The sequence below is a fragment of the Ovis canadensis genome, chromosome 21 (genome assembly GCF_042477335.2).
Source record: "Ovis canadensis isolate MfBH-ARS-UI-01 breed Bighorn chromosome 21, ARS-UI_OviCan_v2, whole genome shotgun sequence".
NCBI classification, from domain to species: domain Eukaryota; kingdom Metazoa; phylum Chordata; class Mammalia; order Artiodactyla; family Bovidae; genus Ovis; species Ovis canadensis.
Genome location: NC_091265.1, coordinates 43,128,950 through 43,151,882, shown reverse-complemented (window position 1 = coordinate 43,151,882; position 22,933 = coordinate 43,128,950). Strand labels below are relative to the sequence as shown.

General features: G+C 38.1%; 1 pseudogene; it reads left to right on the top strand.

Moving 5' to 3' along the window:
* Positions 1-7,504: 7,504 nt before the first annotated feature.
* LOC138426500 (olfactory receptor 8B8-like) lies at positions 7,505-8,723 on the top strand (annotated as a pseudogene).
* Positions 8,724-22,933: the final 14,210 nt, after the last annotated feature.

Here is a 22,933-nt window from a genome sequence, read left to right as displayed (position 1 = left end):
GAGTTAATGTGAGTATAATGAGGTAATGCTGTTGGTTAAAAACTGGGTAGAAGCTTTCTAAGTCTCTTCTCTGAGATGTAGATCATATATATATATATATATATATATATGTATATATATATATATATATATATATATATATGGAATAAGGAAATTAAGATTCCTGTGTGTGATCTGTCTTTAATTCTTATGGACCTATTGTTTTAATCATTTTTGCTTTACTCTGGGGCCTGTGCCTCCCTCAGGTAGATCCAAAGTGAATTCCCATCTCTTCATTATCTTCAACTCTGAAGGGAAATATAGGACACTGCTTCATTCCCTGTCTATGCCCATTTCCTACATGGACATATTTCTGTAAGAGTCTTACTTCCAGGTCTCTTTATTTCTTTATCTGAAAATTTTCAGATGAAGCAATTTTCAAGTTTTGCAGCAATATGTTCCATATTATACATGTAAGCATCCTAACTCGATTCCCCTTCTTTTAGTGAGGTCCAAACAGACACAAAGAACTTCAGTTGCTACAAGAAATGATAATTAAGTTGATTCCTTAATCTATTGCCAAATGTAAACTTTAGAAGTGTTATTTAAACTTCTATATTATTTTATCCACAATATTCTGATAGAATGAAATCTAATTTGACAGAAAGTTTATTTTTTCTAAAAATGAAACAAATTGCATTTTGAGGCTTCTCAAATGGAAATCTTGTGACCAACTTTAACATATTTTTGGCACATCAAATAATGGTAAAATACAAAACACAGTGGCTGCACTTCTCTATGCCTTTAAGGGTTCCCAAGTAGTTTAATTATTATTTACTTTTTTAGATACACATTTTTCTCAATAAGGAAGAGACGTTTATAAAACAGGGTAAAATATAAATGAAAAAAGTTCCAACTAGGTCAACTATTTTTTAAATATAGGACTTGATATGTGAAAATAATATATGTTGATATTAAGATCAAGGGATATGGTATGAGTGCCATTGAAAATGATAAAGGATATAGCAAGGAGTTAAAAACTGTAAGTCAATGTTGAACATCAAAAAATACAAAAATAGCAAGCATATCAATGTTGCTAAATTCATAACATGTAACCCTTCAGAGGATATTCAGTTCAGTTCAGCTTAGTCACTCAGTTGTGTCCGACTCTCTGCAACCCTGTGAGCTGCAGCAAGCCAGGCCTCCCTGTTCAACACCAACTTCCAGAGCTTATCCAAACTCATGTCTGTTGAGTCGGTGATGCCATCCAACCATCTCATCCTCTGTCGTCCCCTTCTCCTCCTGCCTTCAATCTTTCCCAGCATCAGGGTCTTTTTAAATGAAGCAGCTCTTCGCATCAGGTGGCCAAAGTATTAGAGTTTCATCTTCAACATCAGACCTTCCAGTGAACACCCAGGACTGATCTTCTTTAGCATGGACTGGTTGGATCTCCTTGCTGTCCAAGGGACTCTCAAGAGTCTTCTCCAACACCACAGTTCAAAAGCATCAATTCTTTTGTGCTGAGCCCTCTTTATAGTCCAACTCTCACATCCATAGATGACTACTGAAAAAACCATAGCCTTGGCTAGATGGGCCTTTGATGGCAAAGTAATGTCTCTGCTTTTTAATATGCTGTCTTGGTTGGTCATAACTTTCCTTCCAAGGAGCAAGCGTCTTTTAATTTCATGGCTGTAATCACCATCTTCAGTGATTTTGGAGCCCCCTGAAACAAAGTCTCTCACTTTCCAGTGAGAAGAACACTCATCTATTCCTCATCTATTTGCCATAAAGTGATGGGACCTGATGCCATGATCTTAGTTTTCTGAATGTTGAGCTTTAAGCCAACTTTTTCACTCTCCTCTTTCACTTTCATCAAGAGGTTCTTTAGTTCTTCTTCACTTTCTGCCATAAGGTTGGTGTCATCTGCATATCTGAGATTATTGATATTTCTCCCAGCAATCTTGATTCCAGCTTATGCTTCATCCAGCCCAGCATTTTGCATGATGTACTCTGCATGTAAGCTAAATAAGCAGGGTGACAATATACAGCCTTGACGTACTCCTTTTCCTATTTGGAACCAGTCTGTTGTTCCATGTCCAGTTCTAACTGTTGCTTCCTGACCTGCATACAGGTTTCTCAAGAGGCAGGTCAGGTGGTCTGGTATTCCGATCTCTTTCAGAATTTTCCACAGTTTCTTGTGATCCACACAGTCAAAGGCTTTGGCATAGTCAATAAAGCAGAAATAGACGTTTTTCTGGAACTCTCTTGCTTTTTTGATGATCTAGCGGATGTTGGCAATTTGATCTTTGGTTGCTCTACCTTTTCTAAAACCGGCTTGAACATTTGGAAGTTCATGGTTCACGTATTGCTGAAGCCTGGCTTGGAGAATTTCGAGCATTACTTTACTGCGTGTGAGATGAGTGTGATTGACAAGGAGTTTGAGCATTCTTTGGCATTTCCAAAGAATTTACCAAAATTATCATCAATATATGTACCACATCTTTATCCAATCATCTGTAAATAAACATATATATCGTTTTCATATCATGTCTATTGTGAATATTGCTGCTTTGAATATAGGAGTACATGTATCTTTTGGAATTGTATTTTGACTGGATATATGCCTACGATTGGGGTTGCTGGATCTAAGGTGATACTTTTGGCATGTATGAATAAAAGCATAGTGGTTTTATTTATTGATAAGAGTGAGGGAAAGAGATGATGATAAGCACTGAGATGTAACATATTTCTTTCTGCAGGCCATTATAAAACTTGGTACTTTGAGTGAAATTGAATACAGGAATTTATAACACAGTGACATGCTTTATTTATTTATTTATTGACATACTTTAAAAAGATGATCTTGGTTGCTGTGTTGGGAATAGACTGTATGAGGCAATGGATGAATCAAGGATTTAGTTAGGAGGACTTACCTGGTAGTAATAAAAGTAAGAAATAACATTTTCTCAAATTTAGGTAGTTATATCAGATTTGTGTTATATAGTGTAATTATGAATGTATTAAAAGTAGTCATATTTTATTGTATGATGTTTAAAAACTTTTGTTGGGGAAGAAATACCTTAAGCAAACCAGGGACTAATAATAGAACAGCAAAATATATAGTTTAATCATGGTAACAAATATTAGACTAATATCTATTATTGACAAATTATAATAATATAAAATGTATTGAATATATTCAGTCTCCTACCCCATTTGTGGCACAGAGCTCCTAAATCCCTTGGAATTCAAGGGATGACAAAGATAAAGGTATGCTTGGTAATGTTAATGAGGTGACTTTGGGGCCTCATCTAAGGATGCTGACTGGTTGCCAGAAGAACCAACCTTGTTATTAGGGGGTTGGAGCTTCCAGTCTCTTCCTAGAACTTCTAGAATTCCATGGAGGGGAGAGGGGCTGAAGATTGATTTCAATCACCAATGGCCAATGATTTAATCAATCATGCCTGTGCAATGAAGCCTCCATTAAACCTCAAATTGATGGGATTCCAAGAGCTTCTGGGTTGGTGAAAGTGTAGAGATGCTGGGAGAGCTGTGTACCTGAGAAGGGCATGGAAGCTCCATAGTCTTTCTGCATACCTTGACCTATTCATCTCTTCTATCCAGATGTTCATCTGTATCCTATATCAGATCATTTTATAATAAGCTGGTAACTATTAGTAAACTTTTCTTCTCTTCTGTGAGCCACTCTAGCTGATGAATCAAACTTGAGGAGGGGGGTCCATGGGATACATGCTGGGAATTTATCCCATTAAAATAAAAGTACTGGAATATCAAGTGTATGTAAAATATTGAACACTTTAGCATTGCTATTGGATAGAAATTGTAGATCTCTATCAATGGGGACTGGTTTGATGTATTAGAATATATCCACAACATAGACTTTTATAGACATTTTAGTATAATTCTATTAGATGAAAAGAGCAAAGGGTCAAAAATGTGAGGTTTGTAATCAATTGTAAAGTCTTTATAGTTGTAATTATTTTTTATATCAGTGAGTAGGAAGACATAGAAAGGTGTTTTTGGTTATAAACATGGATAATTGAGAGTGACTGATGGATGGGAGATCATATAGGAAAGAGAGTGCTAAGGAAAAGGAAATGATATGCTTTAAATATATAAAGTATGCATCATTTGGTCACTTATGCCATAACCTTAAAAACATGTATGTGCGGGAAAATGTGCATGTCATATTTTTGTTTTTTTTTGTTTGTTTGTTTTTAATATAAACTTATTTATATTAATTGGAGGGTAATTACTTTACAATATTGTATTGGTTTTGCCATAAATCAACATGAATCTGCCACGGGTGTACATGTGTTCCCCATCCTGAACCCCCTTCCAACCTACCTCCCCATATCATCCCTCTGGGTCATCCCAGTGCACCAGCTCCAAGCATCGTGTATCATGCATCGAACCTGGACTGATGATTCATATCATATATATTATACATGTTTCAATGCCATTCTCCCAAATCATCCCACCCTTGCCCTCTCACACAGACTCCAAAAGACTGTTCTATACATCTGTGTCTCTTTTGATGTCTTGCCTCCAGGGTTATCGTTACCATCTTTCTAAATTCCATATATATGCCTTAGTATACTGCATTGGTGTTTTTCTTTCTGGCTTACTTCAATCTGTATAATAGGCTCCAGTTTCATCCATCTCATTAGAAATGATTCCAATGTATGCTTTTTAATGGCTGGGTAGTACTCCATTGTGTATATGCACCACAGCTTTCTTATCCATTCATCTGCTGATGGACATCTAGGTTGCTTCCATGTCCTGGCTATTATAAACATGGCTGCAGTGAACATTGTGGTACACGTGTCTCTTTCAATTCTGGTTTCCTCGGTGTGTATGCCCAGTAGTGGGATTGCTGGGTCATAAGGCAGTGTTACTTCCAGTTTTTTAAGGAATCTCCACACTGTTCTCTACAGTGGCTGTACTGGTTTGCATTCCCACCAACAGTGTAAGAGGGTTCCCTTTTCTCCACACCCTCTCCAGCATTTATTGCTTGTACACTTTTGGATCACAGCCATTCTGACTGGCATGAAATGGTACCTCATTGTGGTTTTGATTTGCATTTTTCTGATCATGACTGATGTTGAACATCTTTCCATGTGTTTGTTAGCCATCTGTATGTTTTCTTTGGATAAATGTCTGTTTAGTTCTTTGGCCCATTTTTTGATTGGGTTGTGTAATTTTCTGGAATTGAGCTGCAGGAGTTGCTTGCATATTTTTGAGATTAGTTGCTTGTCAATTGCTTCATTTGCTATTATTTTCTCCCATTCTGAAGGCTGTCTTTTCACCTTGCTTATAGTTTCCTTTGTTGTGCAGAAGCTTTTAATTTTAATTAGATCCCATTTGTTTATTTTTGCTTTTACTTCCAATATTCTGGGAGGTGGGTCATAGAGGATCCTGCTGTGATTTATGTCAGAGAGTGTTTTGCTTATGTTCTCCTCTAAGAGTTTTATAGTTTCTGGTCTTACATTTAGATCTTTAATCCATTTTGAGTTTATTTTTGTCTGTGGTGTTAGAAAGTGTTCTAGTTTCATTCTTTTACAAGTGGTTGACCAGTCTTTCCAGCACCACTTGTTAAAGAGATTGTCTTTAATCCATTGTATATTTTTGCCTCCTTTGTCAAAGATAAGGTGTCCATAGGTGTGTGGATTTATCTCTGGGCTTTCTATTTTGTTCCATTGATCTATATTTCTGTCTTTGTGCCAGTACTATACTGTCTTGATGATTGTGGCTTTGTAGTAGAGCCTGAAGTCAGGCAGGATGATTCCTCCAGTTCCATACTTCTTTCTCAAGATTGCTTTTGCTATTTGAGGTTTTTTGAATTTCCATACAAACTGTGAAATTATTTGTTCTAGCTCTGTGAAAAATACCGTTGGTAGCTTGATAGGGATTGCATTGAATCTATAGATTGCTTTGGGTAGTATACTCATTTTCACTATATTGATTCTTCTGATCCATGAACATGGTATATTTCTCCGTCTATTAGTGTCCTCTTTCTTTTCTTTCACCAGTGTTTTCTAGTTTCCTATATATAGGTCTTTAGTTTCTTTAGGTAGATATATTCCTAAGTATTTTATTCTTTTTGTTGCAATGGCGAATGGAATTTTTTCCTTAATTTCTCTTTCTATTTTCTCATTATTAATGTATAGGAATGCAAGGGACTTCTGTGTGTTGATTTTATATCCTGCAACTTTACTATATTCATTGATTAGGTCTTATAATTTTCTGGTGGAGTCTTTAGGGTTTTCTATGTAATGATCTTTTCATCTGCAAACAGTGAGAGTTTTACTTCTTCTTTTCCAATTTGGATTCCTTTTATTTCTTTTTCTGCTCTGATTGCTGTGGCCAAAACTTCCAAAACTATGTTTTATAGTAGTGGTGAAAGTGGGCACCCTTGTCTTGTTCCTGACTTTAGGGGAAATGCTTTCAATTTTTCACCATTGAGGATAATGTTTGCTGTGGGTTTGTCATATATAGCTTTTATTATGTTGAGGTATGTTCCTTCTATTCCTGCTTTCTGGATAGTATTTATTTCTATAGGAATAAAAATGCCATTAGCTATGTGTTAGCAATAGTACCCAAAAGTCAAAGAAACAGTAGAAGAAAGACAAAGGAAGAGAAAATCCCTAATACGAAATTTTGAGTAAAATATTGAGCTTCCAAAGACACCAGGGTTAAATTATCTTCATACTGTGTAAACAATTTCCTAAGTCTATATTTCCTCAAGGATTTGCATGCAGAGGCTCCTGAGAAAATCTCTTTTTCAAACTGCTGAGACCTTGAAACTCGGAATAAAATACATATGATTATGCTGAAAATCAAGAGTAGTGTTTGGGTTCCTTTTTGTGATTTAATGATCACCTCTGGGCAAAACGGTAATTAAAAATCATGATCTTCATCTGACTGACTCTCAGAACAAAAGAAATGCTGAGACTTATAAATATTCTGAACCCCTCCACAGGGTTGGAGGAGACGAGGTGAATTCAGTTCTGCTGCCTCTTGCAGCAGAAGATCTCTTCCTTTTTGGAGAGCCTTGGTGGAGGGGAAACCAGAAAGACAGTTCTGATGCCAGTAGGCAAAGAAGAGTGAGTATTGAATCCTTTTTGTTTTTACATCTTCCCCCAGTTCTGGCCCTGAGATAGAGACAACAAATGGGTCTGTGGGAGAGGAAATTAGAAATTTAAGGTATTGCTTAGATTAGCGGGTTTGCAGTGTTTCTAACCTTTATACACTTTAAGGAATTTCTTATGCAGGAGACCCAGGTTCTAGGCCTGACATAATGACTTCCTTGTTGTGTATGCTTGGGAAGCCAAAGGTTCTCTTTGAGTCTCTTTTTCCCCAACTCTGCTGTGGACTTGTGATTATGGTCACCCCCTACACAGTGTCCAGTTTGGACTGGTAGCTAGCACAGGGTAGATGAAGTGTGGTGAGTAAACATTAACAAATGCATACTTAAGCAGGTGAAGGAAGGAAAACTGTTAGCGACAAACTGAGGGAAGAAAAGGTGGAAATGCATGCTCTTTTTATATTCTCTTGCACTCTTACATTCTCCTAGTATTACTATGCTGATGCCCTCCAGGCACTTGCTTTTCTCGGTATGAGCAGAGCCACATCCATTTATTTATTTATTTCTGTAAAATAGTTAAGCCTCAGCAGAGTCTTTGGTCTTCTTGGCTCCTGAATGGACTGGGCATGAGATTGCATGGGGAATCTGAGTTCTGCCTCAAATATGACTCTATTCTCCTATCTTTCAGATCCCACTGGAAGAGAATGGATATTGGAAACGCCTCATTGGTCACTGAGTTTATCCTTGTGGGTTTAACTAACCATCCGGAGATCCAGGTACCCCTGTTCTTCCTCTTCTTGGGAATTTACATAATTACGGTGGCAGGAAACCTGGGCTTGGTCACTCTAGACTGACTTCTCACCTCCACACTCCAATGTACTACTTCCTCTTTAATTTATCCTGTATTGATCTCTGTTACTCTTCTGTCATCACCCCCAAACTGTTAGTAAACTTTGTGTTAAAGAGGAACACCTTCTCCTATGCAGGATGCATGACTCAGCTGTTTTTCTACTGCTTCTTTGTCAATGCAGAATGCTATGTACTGACAGTGATGGCCTATGATCGCTATGTGGCCATCTGCAAGCCCCTGCTGTACAAGGTCACCATGTCCCCTCAGGTCTGCTCTCTAATGGCTGCGGTTGTATACTTGGGGGCCTTTATTGCTGCCTGGGCCCACACAGGATGCATGTTGAGGTTGACCTTCTGTGATGCGAACACCATCAACCACTACATGTGTGACATCCTCCCCCTCCTGGAGCTCTCCTGCACCAGCACTCACATCAATGTACTGGTGGTTCTCATCATCGTTGGCTTTGATGTTGGTGTGCCTGGCCTCACCGTCACTGTCTCATATGTTTTTATCCTTTCCAGTATCCTCCACATCAGTTCCACAGAAGGAAGGTCCAAAGCATTCAGTACTTGTAGCTCTCATATAATTGTTGTTTCTGTTTTCTTTGGGTCAGGGGCATTTATGTATCTTCATCCTTCTTCTGTTTTGTCCATGAACCAGAAGAAAGTGTCCACCGTATTCTATACCATTTTGGTGCCTATGCTTAATCCTCTGATCTATAGCTTCAGAAATAAGGAGGTTAAGGTTGCCCTGAAAAAAACCTTCATTAGAAAAATATTTCTCTGAACTGGAACAGTATTAATTATGATAATAGAATACACCTTTCTTTCAAAATAATTTTTTTTTTTCCTATATTGAGTTCTTTCACACAGGATGAAGTGAGGTATAATAGAAAGACTTTAATTTAGAAGGTTGGGTTGAACACTCTGCAAAGTATGGGTATACTGTTACTTTAGTTTTATTGGGAAGAAATTGATGCAACTTAATATTTGTAGCAAAGAATTGGGGTTCTTATAGTTGTGAAAGATATTTCTTCCTTCTTTCACTTCTTCCTCTATCTTCCTTCACAGTGTCTTCCTCTTAAAAATCAGAAAGAATATTCACACCTTTTAAAGTAAGTTGACTAGTTCATAGCAGATAAGAATGTTCTGATTATGGAAAATTTCTACACAGAAAACAAAAATAGGACTCACATTTGAACTTCAAACCTATGTTTAACTGACAAATATCTCTCTTAGAATGTTCTATAGGCACCTGAACTTATAACCAAGCCTACCAAACTCTCTTCTTTTCTTTTGGTCTCTGTCATTGTGAATGGCATCATCTACTTAATTGCTCAAATCCCAAGTTGGTATCTTCTTTGAGCCCCCTCTCAGTACTTGTCTTCCACATCCAATTTATCAATTGCTATCAATTCTTGTCTTATGAACATTTCTCATCATTTCTCATCCAGACACCAGCCTTCCAACTGGCTTCTCCCTTTCTTATCTTTCCCCTTAAAATCTATTCTCCACACTGCAGCCAGAATGCTCTTTCCATACTTCAAATAAGATCTTATTTACCTTGGTTCACTATGTTCACTGGAATTTCTTTCAAGGTAAAACAAAATTTCCGCAGTAGGCCAAGCAAGAATCTTTCTGTTTGAACCCTGTTCACCTCTCCAGCCTGATGTTCTATCACTGGAACTCCTTCCTCCCTGTTTCTTCCCAGTGCCGGGGTCCAGCCCCGGTAGGTCCAGGGTGATTCAAAGGTGGGGACGGAGTCAGCATCCATGGAAATAACTTATTTAATTACAGATAGAAAGAGATTAGAAATGGATAGTGTAGTAGGAAAATTAGTGGAGAAAAGGAGGCTGAATAACCTGGTTTACATGGAATACCAATCACCACCAATGTAGGCCACAGGAGTCTTTCCATTCTCCCGAAGGAGAGGAGGCACTGAGACCTCCCCAGTCCAATCTTAGAAGCCCAGGCAAAATAAGCAGGCATGGTGAATACCCGCATTCCAGATGGAAATTCAGCCAGAAAAACGGGGAGCAAGAAAGCCGGACGAACCTATACTGGCAGGCTAGATAACCTTCAGAGGAGTCCGTAAATTGAAACACTCTTGTCACACCCAGGAATTTTTATTGACTTGGAGCTGCACGTTTACTCCTTCTCCAAGAGAACCTGTGGGGAACAGCCCCCCATAAAGTCAGAGGTGTAGGCTAGAGCATGAAACAGTATAGACTCTGGTTTTGGGGGTAGATGCTCAGGAACAGGGGGTTTCCTGAGGCTTGATCACGCCTTTGCATATTTCAAGCCTCCTTCCTCATGACCTTTGCCATGGGTGGAGTTCCTCACGCTGGCCCCCGGCACCAGTACCCTGCTAAAGTTTTATTGAACTTTCCCAAATTAAATAAACTCTTGTTCCTTTGCGTTACCTCTCTACAAGCTCTTCTCTTAGTCTGGAACACTTTCATGTACAAAGAAACAGTCCTTTTTCTTACTCAGCCTGTTTATCCTTCAGGTATTAGGTTATCCAGAACTCCAGGAGGTTTTTCCTGGACAAAAAGATGGGTAGATGACCTTCAGGGTATATGCTTACCCTCTCCTGGCACATTCCACTGTACTGGAAGTTCTTTCCTTCTTAAATATTCAATCTCATTCTATGTATTTAATGATAAGAACATTTTAAGTTATTAATTTGCAGGAAAAAGTTTAGCTCAATACAAGGGAATATATTACATAAGACATATGTTTATTCAACTTGGATTTTCAAAAGTGGGATGAGAATCACATGATGACTTATGGAGTACATAGAGGGTTTCTCTTGTTTTCATTTTTCTACCTTTCCATGAAAACTCATTTTGCTCACTGAACAATGAGGCTTCCTCCCTGGTTATATTCTATTTGCTTTCCTTTTTCTAGCATGCTCTTATTACCTATTTATAACCTACTTTGTTTTCTGTTGATGTTTTATGTATCAGTTGAATGGAAATCTGTCTAATCCACCTTGCAAAGTTTAGGTGCTCTTTTTTGTATCACCCGAAGTGTAGCAGTCAGGACTGACATGAGGTAATAAGAGCAATTTTCACAAGCTTTTCTAGCCATCTGATTATCTGTCTTCCCTGGGAGGGAAGGCACCTTGGGTATCTTCTTGGTTATATCTCTAGGGCTTTACGTAGTGTTGGGTGTTTAGTAAAGGCTCAATAATTATGTCTGGAATGAGTGAATGCTTCTATTTGATTTTAAACCTTGAGTCATAGAGAATAGATATTTGGGGAGAAGGTGAGTCATTCTAAGAATTATTACCACTTCTCCCTCCTAGAATGGCTTTTGTAGCAGTTTACTTCCACAGTGCATTTCTCAATGCACAGGGATGGAAAACAAAGATGGATTTATTTTTATGTAGGTTATTGTGTGTATTTAAGAGTCAGGAAATGAAGGTATGAATTGCAGAGACTCCTAGAAGCCCATTAGGGTGAGCAAGCTCACAGTTTCTGGTTTATATTTTTACTACCTGGGTTTAAATTTCAATTTTGCCATTTGCTCAATACATGACTCTGAAATGTGACTTAACATTTCAGAATATCTATTTCCTCATTTCCAAAATTAGAAAAATAATAGTACCAATTTAAAAGGATTTTTGTGAAGGTTGTTATTTAGTTACTTGGCATTCAAGCTACAGTAAATGAGGTGTAGTCCTGGATTTGACCCTACATAGTAGTATCATTTCACTTTTGGAGCCTCAGTTTAATAATATGAAAAATAAGATGCTAGGCTGGATGATAACATGTGTTCTATTCATTAAAAAAATCTTGCAATCACTGTGTCTCAGTTTCTTGACTTATATGCTAAAAGAACTGAATTGAATTAATCATTCCTATTTATATAAAAAATCAGATTTATTGGTACTGAGTCATATAAGTTATGAAGTTTGAATTATTAATCTCTGAATTAATCATTCTTAACTTGGGTATGTGTTAGAATCATTCAGGATAATAATTAATATTATTATCTTCTTTTCCATTTTAAGACCTACTGTGTTGAAATACATCTGACATCAGGGCTCAAGAATATGCCCTTTTAAAATTCTTTTCAAATGGTTATATTACCATTTGGTTACTTGGTGATTTGGAGCTTTCCACTTCTAATGTTCTATGATCCTAAAATTGTCTCTGGACAAGGATTTATGTGGGCACATATAAACTTTAATAATAAGCAATTTCCTGGTATCAAGAAAATTAATTAGCTATTTCAAGAAGAAGAGTATTCAGTGCTGTAGAGAGTTTAGATGGCCTTTGCACTGGGGATCTATAAACTCTGGAAGATAATATTATGGAAATGATAGAAGCAGAAGTCTGATTGCAGTTGATTAACTAGTAGAGGGAGGGAGGGAGTAGAACATATTCATAGATTACTCATGTGAGTATTTTAATCTCAGGGTGAGTGCAGAAAAAGAAACTATAAGAAACACTTTTTCAAAAACTTAGTGAAAACTTCTGTAAATATAAAAATAGAGAATAAAAGATACCAACTTTCACCTTTTGCAATACGCTGAATTAGATACTCTGGTGGACCCCATTTCTACAAAATAGCTAGATCTTGCATCAGATATCATATAAAAATTGTGCAATAAAATATATAGGAAATTGCCAAGGGGAACAGGAACCCACACTCCTTGTATGGTGAGACCGAACTTCCATGATGCCAATATTGTCAACCACCATCTTTGCGATATACTTCTTCTGCTTCAGCTTTCCTGCACCAGTACCTGCAACAATGAGCTTGTGGTTTGTCTTCTAATAAGATGATCATTTTGGTTCACACCAACACTACTTTCACCTATACTTTTATCATCTCCAGTATTGTATCCGTCAGCGCCACAGAGAGCAGAGCTAAAGCTCTAATTCAGTACCTCAGTATCCGAAGTTCCCATATAAGACTCTTTCGCTTTTCTCCTGGGCGATAGCATTCATGTACCTCTCAGCTTCTAATGTAGTCTATGGGCTGGGGAAATGTGATCTCAGTCTTTCATGCAAATGTTGGGCCCTTCTTGAACTCCATTACCTATAGTCTAAGCAATAATGATGTCAATTTTCTGTGAAGAAAACTAAGAAGAACGTATTTTCTTGGCAGCAACAGAATTTGTGTGAGGAATTTTGAGGACTGGATTGTTCTGCTGATTTTGTTTGGGTTTCTTCATGGCTGGATCGTCACCTTAAATGGAAAGGGGATACATTTTCCACTGTAATTCAGAGTCTCTTTCTTCCTTTCATCCTTCTTTCCTTCCTTTTTTTTGCTTTCTTTTCTTTCTTCCTTCTCTCTTCCTGAGGTTTCTCAGAATTTCTTCTCCTTTCTCCTCTTAGCTTTTACAATTGTATTTATGTACTTGCAACATTAAGGAAAATAGAGGAATTATTATTACTCTGTTTTTGCTATGTGGAAAGATATCTACCTCTGGGACAAATATTGCAGATTCTGTAATAAATTAATAGAATAATATTAAAAAATCTATCTACACACTAAAGCGGTATGTCTAATATGTTGAGGACTTCGTTTTAAGTATGTCTTTGGTGTCAGTAATAGAATTCACATGACACAGACACAGTTTCAAATTTGCTCACAAAAACAAAAGCAGTGAACAAGAGCTTTTGTGAATTACTGCTTTCATTCTTTCCTGGTTTTATTAACATTTGCAAAATTTTTGTCGACTTCTATTAGTCTTTAGAAATTATTAGATGAAAAAATATAAAATGGCAGTTAGTGTAGATGTGTGTTGAAAATAGGTACTATGGTGAATGCTGCCCTTTGCAGTTTGGTTTATATCAACTTATCCAGCATTGGTCTGTTCTTCATAGTTTTAAGTATTCTTTGTTAACCCTATTATACTACTTGACACAGTTAATCTTGAAAAAGAATTACTTCTCTGCTACTCCTAATAGATTATGAAATCCTATAAAACTCAGACTCTTTTTTTTTTTTTAAATCTTTGTATTCCCAGTGTTCGACACAGTTTTTGTTTGGAAATCATTCAGTGTTTTATACTCTTAATATTGCAATGTAAAATAAATTATACTTTTTGCTTCCAAAACATAAAAGCTGGTGTTTCAGCCATTCAGTATGAAGAAGATATTGCTTAATATAAAATTTTAAGAGATCATTAAAATGCTGCAAAATTCTGCAGTGTCTCTCTTTCCATCTAATCTTAGTGACTTTTTATTTTAAAATTTCAGAAAGTCAAAATAAATCATACATATGTATTTTATGTCTGTAGTTTTAGAGAACGAATTCATTAAAATCATTTTTAAAGTGGCTGCAGTCTCATATTTTAAGGCATAAATAAAATATATTAAAGTATTTGTTAACTTCTGACAACAAATAATTCCACTTTGCTTTGACAATGAATTAGGTGAATATTTGTCTTAGAGATTGTTTTGAAATAAAAAGTCGATTTTCAACTGTTAACACATGGCAAGCATATTGGTTTTCTCACTCCCAAGATAAATTGTGCAGTAGAATAGAAAGCAAGGAATTTTATTAAGGGTAAATGAAAAAGCTGAAAGAAATTAGAAGGGGTTAGAAGGGTAAGAAATGTTTTATTAAAATTGGTTGCAATTTATGACAACATATCTTTAGGGCTAAGGTAGGTGGTTGATTTAAAACTTTGCTGTTGATGTATTCCACTGGGTAAAAGAAAATTATTTTGAAAACCTATCTCAGAAGTCCCAATACTTCTAAATTTGTCCATTCACAATATTTCTATTTATTTTTACTAAATCTGTCATATCTGTTCAAAATCAGATTAACTAGTGTACCATGTAGAGATTTGTAGGCTACGTTAAATCATCAGAATAAGACAATATGGAAAAGATAAAAAATAGCCACTGTGTATGTATATTCAAAGTAAATACCATAACAATACTGCCTTTCATAATTTGGCTTCTATCAAAGCTCCAGATTTTCTCTTGGTATTCTGCCTCCTTCTAGCCCCTCCCCGAAAAAAACAAAAACAAAAACAAAAACAAAAAAAACCACTTTCCCCCCTAATATTCCAACTATCTCTTAACTTTGTATATTTGCTTTATGTCTTCCCCTTCTTTGAATTGAGTTGTTGCTTCATCTTGGGTAATAATACTGGGATGCCTGAAAAATATGCAAAACTTTTCTGGGTGGAAATTTCTCATATGTTAGCCTGCAGGGGATTTTCTCATGGAAAATTAAGTGCTTAAACAGAAAAGGGAATGATCCAGTATGAGTGGGAAGTAGAACATACAAAATATAGACACATTAACACCTCAGCAATTTTTATTAGTAGAATATTAACCTGTAAAAATTACTGTGGAGTATAGAGGGGCTACTTGCCTCCCAAGAGCAGAGGATTAGGGGATAGTCATACTCTGCTCCTGGAGTTTCCCTCCACATGGAGTAGGAGCTTTAGTGCAATCACCTTGCTTTTCTCTAGCCATTACCTGATTGGGAAGAATATTTACCTTTCTCTCATTTTTTGTTTGCTGTTCAGTCACTCAGTCATATCCGACTATTTGCAACCCCATTGATTGCAGTATGCCAGGTTTCCTATCCTTGACCATCTCAAGGAACTTGCTCAAACTAATTTCCATTGAGTCAATGATACCATCCAACCATCTCATCCTCTGTTATTCCCTTTTGCCCTCACCTTCGATCTTTCCCAGCATCAGGGAATTTTCTAGTGAGTTGGCTCCTCGCAACAGGTGGCCAAAGTATTGGAACTTCAGCTTTAGCATCAGTCTTTCTAATAAATATTCAGGATTGATTTCCTTTGGGATAGACAGGTTGATCTCCTTGCAATCCAAGGGACTCTCAAGAGTCGTCTGCAACACCACAGTTCAAAAGCATCAGTTCTTTGGTGTTCATATGCTCTGCTGTGATACTGTTTCCCTAACATAAAGCCTTCCCACTGCAGGGAGAAGTAAGCCTGGTGAATAGATTAACAACTATATAATCATGTATTTGAAAGTGTTATGAACTTAAAATGTTAGATACAATTTAAAAGATACTGAAAATATGAATCAGTTCAGTTCAGTGGCTGAGCCGTGTCCGACTCTTTGTGACCCCATGACTCACAGCACACCAGGCCTCCCTGTCTATCACCAACACCAGGAGTTCACCCAAACTCATGTGCATTGAGTCAGAGATGCCATCCAGCCATCTCATCCTCTGTCATCCCCTTCTTTGCCTGCCCCCAATCCCTCCCAGCATCAGGGTCTTTTCCAATGAGTCAACTCTTCACATGAGGTAGCCAAAGTATTGGAGTTGCAGCCTCAGCATCAGTCCTTCCAATGAATACTCAGGACTGGTCTCCTTTAGGATGGACTGGTTGGACCTCCCTGCAGTCCAACGGGCTTTCTCAAGAGTCTTCTCCAACACCACAGTTCAAAAGCATCAATTCTTTGGCACTCAGCTTTCTTCACAGTCCATCCATATGTGACCACTGGAAAAACCAGAGCCTTGACTAGATGGACCTTTGTTGACAAAGTAATGTCTCTGCTTTTGAATATGCTATCTAAGTTGATCATAGCTTTCCTTCCAAGGAGTAAGTGTCTTTTAATTTCATGGCTGCAATCACCATCTGCAGTGATTTTGGAGCCCCCCAAAATAAAGTCTGACACTGTCTCCACTGTTTCCGCATCTATTTCCCATGAAGTGATAGGACCAGATGCCATGATCTTAGTTTTCTTAATGCTGGGCTTTAATGTAACTTTATCACTCTCCTCTTTCACTTTCATCAAGAGGCTTTTTAGCTCCTCTTTTTAGCTCCTCTTCACTTTCTGCCATATCTGAGGTTATTGATATTTCTCCCAGTAATCTTGATTCCAGCTTGTGCTTCTTCCAGCCCAGTGTTTCTCATGATGTACTCTGCATATAAGTTAAATAAGCAGGGTGACAATATACAGCCTTGACATAATCCTCTCCTTATTTGGAACCAGTCTGTTGTTCCATGTCCAGTTCTAACTGTTGCTTCCTGATGTGCACATAGGTTTCTCAAGAGGCAGGTCAGGTGGTCTGGTATTCGCATCTCTTTCAGAATTTTCCACAGTTTATTGTGATTCACATGGTAATAGGCTTTGGCATAGTCAATAAAGCAGAAATAGATGTTTTTCTGGAACTCTCTTGCTTTTTAGATGATCCAGTGGATGTTGGCAATTTGACCTCTGGTTCCTCTGCCTTTTCTAAAACCAGCTTGAACCTCTGGAATTTCACGGTTCACATACTGCTGAAGCCTGGCTTGGAGAATTTTGAGCATTACTTTATTAGCATGTGAAATGAGTGCAACTGTGAGGTACTTTGAGCATTTTTGGCATTGCCTCTCTTTGGGATTGGAATGAAAACTGACCTTTTCCAGTCCTGTGGCCACTGCTGAGTTTCCCAAGATTATTGCAAGAGGGAATTAGAGGGCAGACACAGTGAAACCATGATCACAGAAAACTATAGTCAATCTAACCACATGGACCACAGCCTTGTCTATATGAAACGAAGCCATGCCCTGTGGGGCCAACCAAGATGGGCGGTCATGGAGGAGAGGTCTGACAGAATGTGGTCCACTGGAGAAGGGGAATGGCAAATCACTTCAGTATTCTTACCTCGAGAACCCCATGAACAGTATGAAAATGCAAAATGATAGGATACTGAAAGAGGAATTCCCCAGGTCAGTAGGTGCCCAATATGCTACTGGAGATCAGTAGAGAAATAACTCCAGAAAGAGTGAAGGGATGGAGCCAAAGCAAAAACAATACCCAGTTGTGGACGTGACTGGTGATAGAAGCAAGGTCCGATGCTGTAAAGAGCAATATTGCATAGGAACCTGGAATGTCAGGTCCATGAATCAAGGTAAATTGGAAGTGGTCAAACAGGAGTTGGCAAGAGTGAACGTCGACATTCTAGGAATCAGAGAACTAAAATGGACTGGAATGGGTAAATTTAACTCAGATGACCATTATATCTACTACTGAGTGCAGGAATCCCTCAGAAGAAATGGAGTAGCCATCATGGTCAACAAAAGAGTCCGAAATGCAGTACTTGGATGCAATCTCAAAAATGACAGAATGATCTCTATTCATTTCCAAGGCAAACCTTTAAATATCACTGTAATCCAAGTCTATGCCCCAACCAGTAACGCTGAAGAAGCTGAAGTTTAACGGTTCTATGAAGACCTACAACACCTTTTAGAACTAACACCCCCAAAAGATGTGTTTTTCATTACAGGGGACTGGAATGCAAAAGTAGGAAATCAAGAAACACCTGGAGTAACAGGCAAATTTGGCCTTGGAATATGGAATGAAGCAGGGCAAATGCTAATAGAATATTGCCAAGAGAACGCAATGGTCATAGCAAACACCCTCTTCCAACAACACAAGAGAAGACTCTACACATGGGCATCACCAGATGGTCAACACCGAAATCAGATTGATTATATTCTTTGCAGCCAAAGATGGAGAAGCTCTATACAGTCAGCAAAACAAGACAGGGAGCTGACTGTGGCTCAGATCATGAACTCCTTATTACCAAATTCAGATTTAAATTGAAGAAAGTAAGGAAAACCACTAGACCATTCAGGTACGACCTAAATCAAATCTCTTTTGATTATACAGTGGAAGTGAGAAATAGATTTAAGGGGCTAGATCTGATAGATAGAGTGCCTGATGAACTATGGAATGAGGTTCGTGACATTGTACAGGAGACAGGGATCAAGACCATCCCCATGGAAAAGAAATGCAAAAAAGCAAAATGGCTGTCTGGGGAGGCCTTACAAATAGCTGTGAAAAGAAGAGAGGGGAAAAACAAAGGAGAAAAAGAAATATATAAGCATCTGAATGTAGAGTTCCGAAGAATAGCAAGAAGAGATAAGAAAGCCTTCTTCAGTGATCAATGCAAAGAAATAGAGGAAAACAACAGAATGGGGAAGACTAGAGATCTCTTCAAGAAAATTAGAGATACCAAGGGAACATTTCATGCAAAGATGAGCTCGATAAAGGACAGAAATGTTCTGGACTTAACAGAAGCAGAAGATATTAAGAAGAGATGGCAAGAATACACAGAAGAACTGAACAAAAAAGATCTTCACGACCCAGATAATCACGATGGTGTGATCACTCACCTAAAGCCAGACATCCTGGAATGTGAAATCAAGTGGGCCTTAGAAAGCATCACTACGAACAAAGCTAGTGGAGGTGATGGAATTCCAGTGGAGCTATTTCAAATCCTGAAAGATGATGCTGTGAAAGTGTTGCACTCAATATGCCAGCAAATTTGGAAAACTCAGCAGTGGCCAGAGGACTGGAAAAGGTCAGTTTTCATTCCAATCCCAAAGAAAGGCAATGCCAACGTATCAGGATATGTGTCCAGTTTAATCATGGCAGTTGTATCCAATCTACTAAAGGACGGTTGGTGATTAGCAATGCTGCTATCCATGTGCAATGTTTGTGCTTTATCCAGAAGGAGACTTGCCCTACTGTTCCTTCCACTTGGTTATGTCCACTCTTCTCCTCTTTTTTTAATCTCATCTTGTCACTTCCTCATAACTTGGGTTACAACATTCTGTAGGAGTGTTTCCAATCTGAGTTCACCTATCTCCGATGCAGAAAGCATCAATGGGATTTCCATATGACTTTGAGCTTTCACTTCCCTGGAGTGCTTTTGCTGCTGCTGCTAAGTCTCTTCAGTTGTGTCTGACTCTGTGTGACCCCATAGATGGCAGCCCACCAGGCTCCCCTGTCCCTGGGATTCTCCAAGCAAGACCACTGGAGTGGGTTGCCATTTCCTTCTCCAATGCATGAAAGTGAAAAGTGAAAGTGAAGTCGTTCAGTCATGCCCACCTCTTAGCAACCCATGGACTGCACCCTGCCAGTCTCCTCTGCCCATGGTATTTTCCAGATAAGAGTACTACAGTGGGGTGCCATTGCCTTCTCTGGGAGTGCTTCTAGTCGATATATTTATTACTTGTCCTTATCTTCTTGTACACCAGCCCACATAAGTCTCCACTAGATAACAAATAAAAGCTTAGATAAAAACCCAGGTACCATATTAAATATTGGAAAGAATATCAGACAAAAAATCCTACTTCTCTTTTGTCTTGGAACATTGTTCTCAGGTCAGTGGGAGATAGAGAATAGTCCTTTCACCCCCTTAGCCCTGCTTTGTTTCCCTTTGGTCTCAGAAGCACTTGCCAAAGATACACGTTTTGGAATAAAGAGCCTTCAATGCCAATAATGCTCAACACTTCCAATGACTCTCGGAATATACAAATCTGGAGACACAAGTGTTTAAAAACCTAAGCCCCTCAAACACTTAAAATAATTTTATCACTCACAGCAAGATGAAAAATCTAGAATGAATAAGAAACACACATCTGTTTTTTCTTCCTATAAAGGTAATGTATACCCATTATTGTGTGTACTGTGTTCCCTTTTGGGAAAAAAAAAATTAATGTATTGGGCTAAAGCTGAAACTCCAATACTCTGGCCACCTCATGCGAAGAGTTGACTCATTGGAAAAGACTCTGATGCTGGGAAGGATTAGGGGCAGGAGGAGAAGGGAATGACAGAGGTTGAGATGGCTGGATGGCATCACTGACTTGATGGACATGAGATTGAGTGAACTCTGGGAGTTGGTGATGGACAGGGAGGACAGGTGTGCTGTGATTCATGGGGTCGCAAAGAGTCGGACACGACTGAGTGACTGAACTGAACTGATAATGACTTTACAATGTTGTGTTAGTTTCTACTGTTCAGCAAAGCTATACACACACACACACACACACACACACACACACACACACATACATACAGATATTCCCTCTTTTTCCGATTTCTGTCCCATTTAGGTCACTATAGAGCACTGAGTAGAGTTCCCTGAGCTACACAGTAGATTCTTATTACTTACTTATTTTATACATATTAATAGTACCAGTCAGTCAGTTTAGTTGCTCAGTCATGTCCGACTCTGTGATACTCTTTGCAATGCCATGGACTGCAGCATGCCAAGCCCCCCTGTCCATAATTAGAAAAGACCCTGATGCTGGAAAAGACTGAAGGCAGGAGGAAAAGGGGATGACAGAAGATGAGATAGATGGTTGGACAGCATCAATGAGTCAATGGACATGAGCAACTTTAGGAGATGGTGAAGGACAGGGAAGCCTGTCATGTTGCAGTAAGTGGGGTTGCAAAGAGTTTGACATGGCTGAGTGATTGAACAATAACAATGACTGAACAATAACAACGAAAAGACTACAAAGAAATCCACACAATTACATTGTAATCAAGTTATCAAAAGTCAAAGATGATTTTCAAAGCAGCAAAGGAAATTCAACTTATATGATGGAAAAAGTGAAATTGTTAGTCACTCAGTTGTGTCTGACTTTTTGCGACACATGGACTGTAGCCTGCCAGGCTCCTCTGTCCATGAGATTCTTTATGCAAGAATACTCGAGTGGATAGACATTCCCTTCTCCAGGGGGTCTTCCCATCCCAGGGATGGAACACAGGTCTCCTGCATTGCAGGAAGATTCTTTACTAATTGAACCAGCAGGGAAGCCCTATATGATGGAACCTCCATTTAAATATCAGCAGATTTTTTGCAGAACTCAGTAGTTATAATAAAAAAAGAAGTTTTTATATTTAAAAAGAAGAGAGACTGAATTCAACAGCTGACCTTTATACTTAAAGTAACTAGAAAAAGAACAACTGAGGCCCCAAATTAGAAAGCAGGAAATAGTAAAGATTAGATCACAAATATATCAATTAATGAATAAAAAATAATAAATCAATGAAACTAAGATTTTTGAAAATTGACAAATTGACAACCCTTCAGCAATAAGCAAATAAAAGGACTCAGATAAAATCAGAAATGAAAGGCAAAAATAAAACTGATGCACAGAAATAAAAGTTTAGTAAACTTATATGAACAGTTGCCCACCAAAAAAATGAATAGTCTATAAGAAATGAATAAATTCTTATAAACATACAATCCATTCCATGCAGCCAGCATTACTGTAATATTAAAGCCAGACAAAGCTACTACAAGATTTATAGGCCCAACCCCTGAGGAATTCTGAATTTGTATTCATCTGAAGAACACATAGCATTTATTTGTTGTTCTTCAGTGACTAAGTCATGTCCAGGTCTATGTGACCCCATGGACTGTAGCCCAGCAGGCTCCTTGATCCATGGAATTCTCTAGGCAAGAAAACAGGAGCCAGTTGCCATGCCCTTCTCCAGGTGACCTTCCTGACCCAGGGATAGAATCTCATTCTTTTGCATTGAAGGCAGATTCTTTACCAAATGAATCCCCAGGGAAGCTCCAAACACATAATATATGCTTGAATTGTGAGTTTCATGGGATTAAGAATGATCTAAGCTATGTCCGCACCACATATACAAATGGAAAGAATGAGCCTGCATCTGGTTAATTAAGATAAATGTATTGCCTGATTTGATAAATTTAGCCCTCTACATTCTCTCTTGAAATTCATTGCGAGGCTCAAATAGTTTACCCTGACATATTGCTTGGGTGAACTTGTTTAAGAATTCCACCTTTCATTACGCACACGGCAAAGTCTGCTCTGAGAACAGGGACTGCCCGACACAATGTGATGTGCAGATTTCACTTTTTTTTTTTTTTTAATTTGCCAGTGGATTACATATCCAGAACATGAAGCCATTTGAAGCCCTGGCATCAAGCAACCTTTTTTCACTGTTGCATCTTGTCAGAATCAATAACAGCAATTTGAAACTTGTGTAAGGCATATTTATTAATAACACAATTGATGCTACAAGATTTTGGTTTTCCCTTTTAATGCAGTGACTTGAGAGGAATCAGCTTCATTTGGGAAGTGCTGGAGAAATCAGTCTAAATGGCATCTGTGTGTGTAGTCATTAAACGTGTATGTGTTGCACTGCTGCTCAGTTTTGCCTTGGAATATCACAAGAGAGAATTCAGCACATCATCGTTTTAACAAAATTTCTAAATTGCTTCATT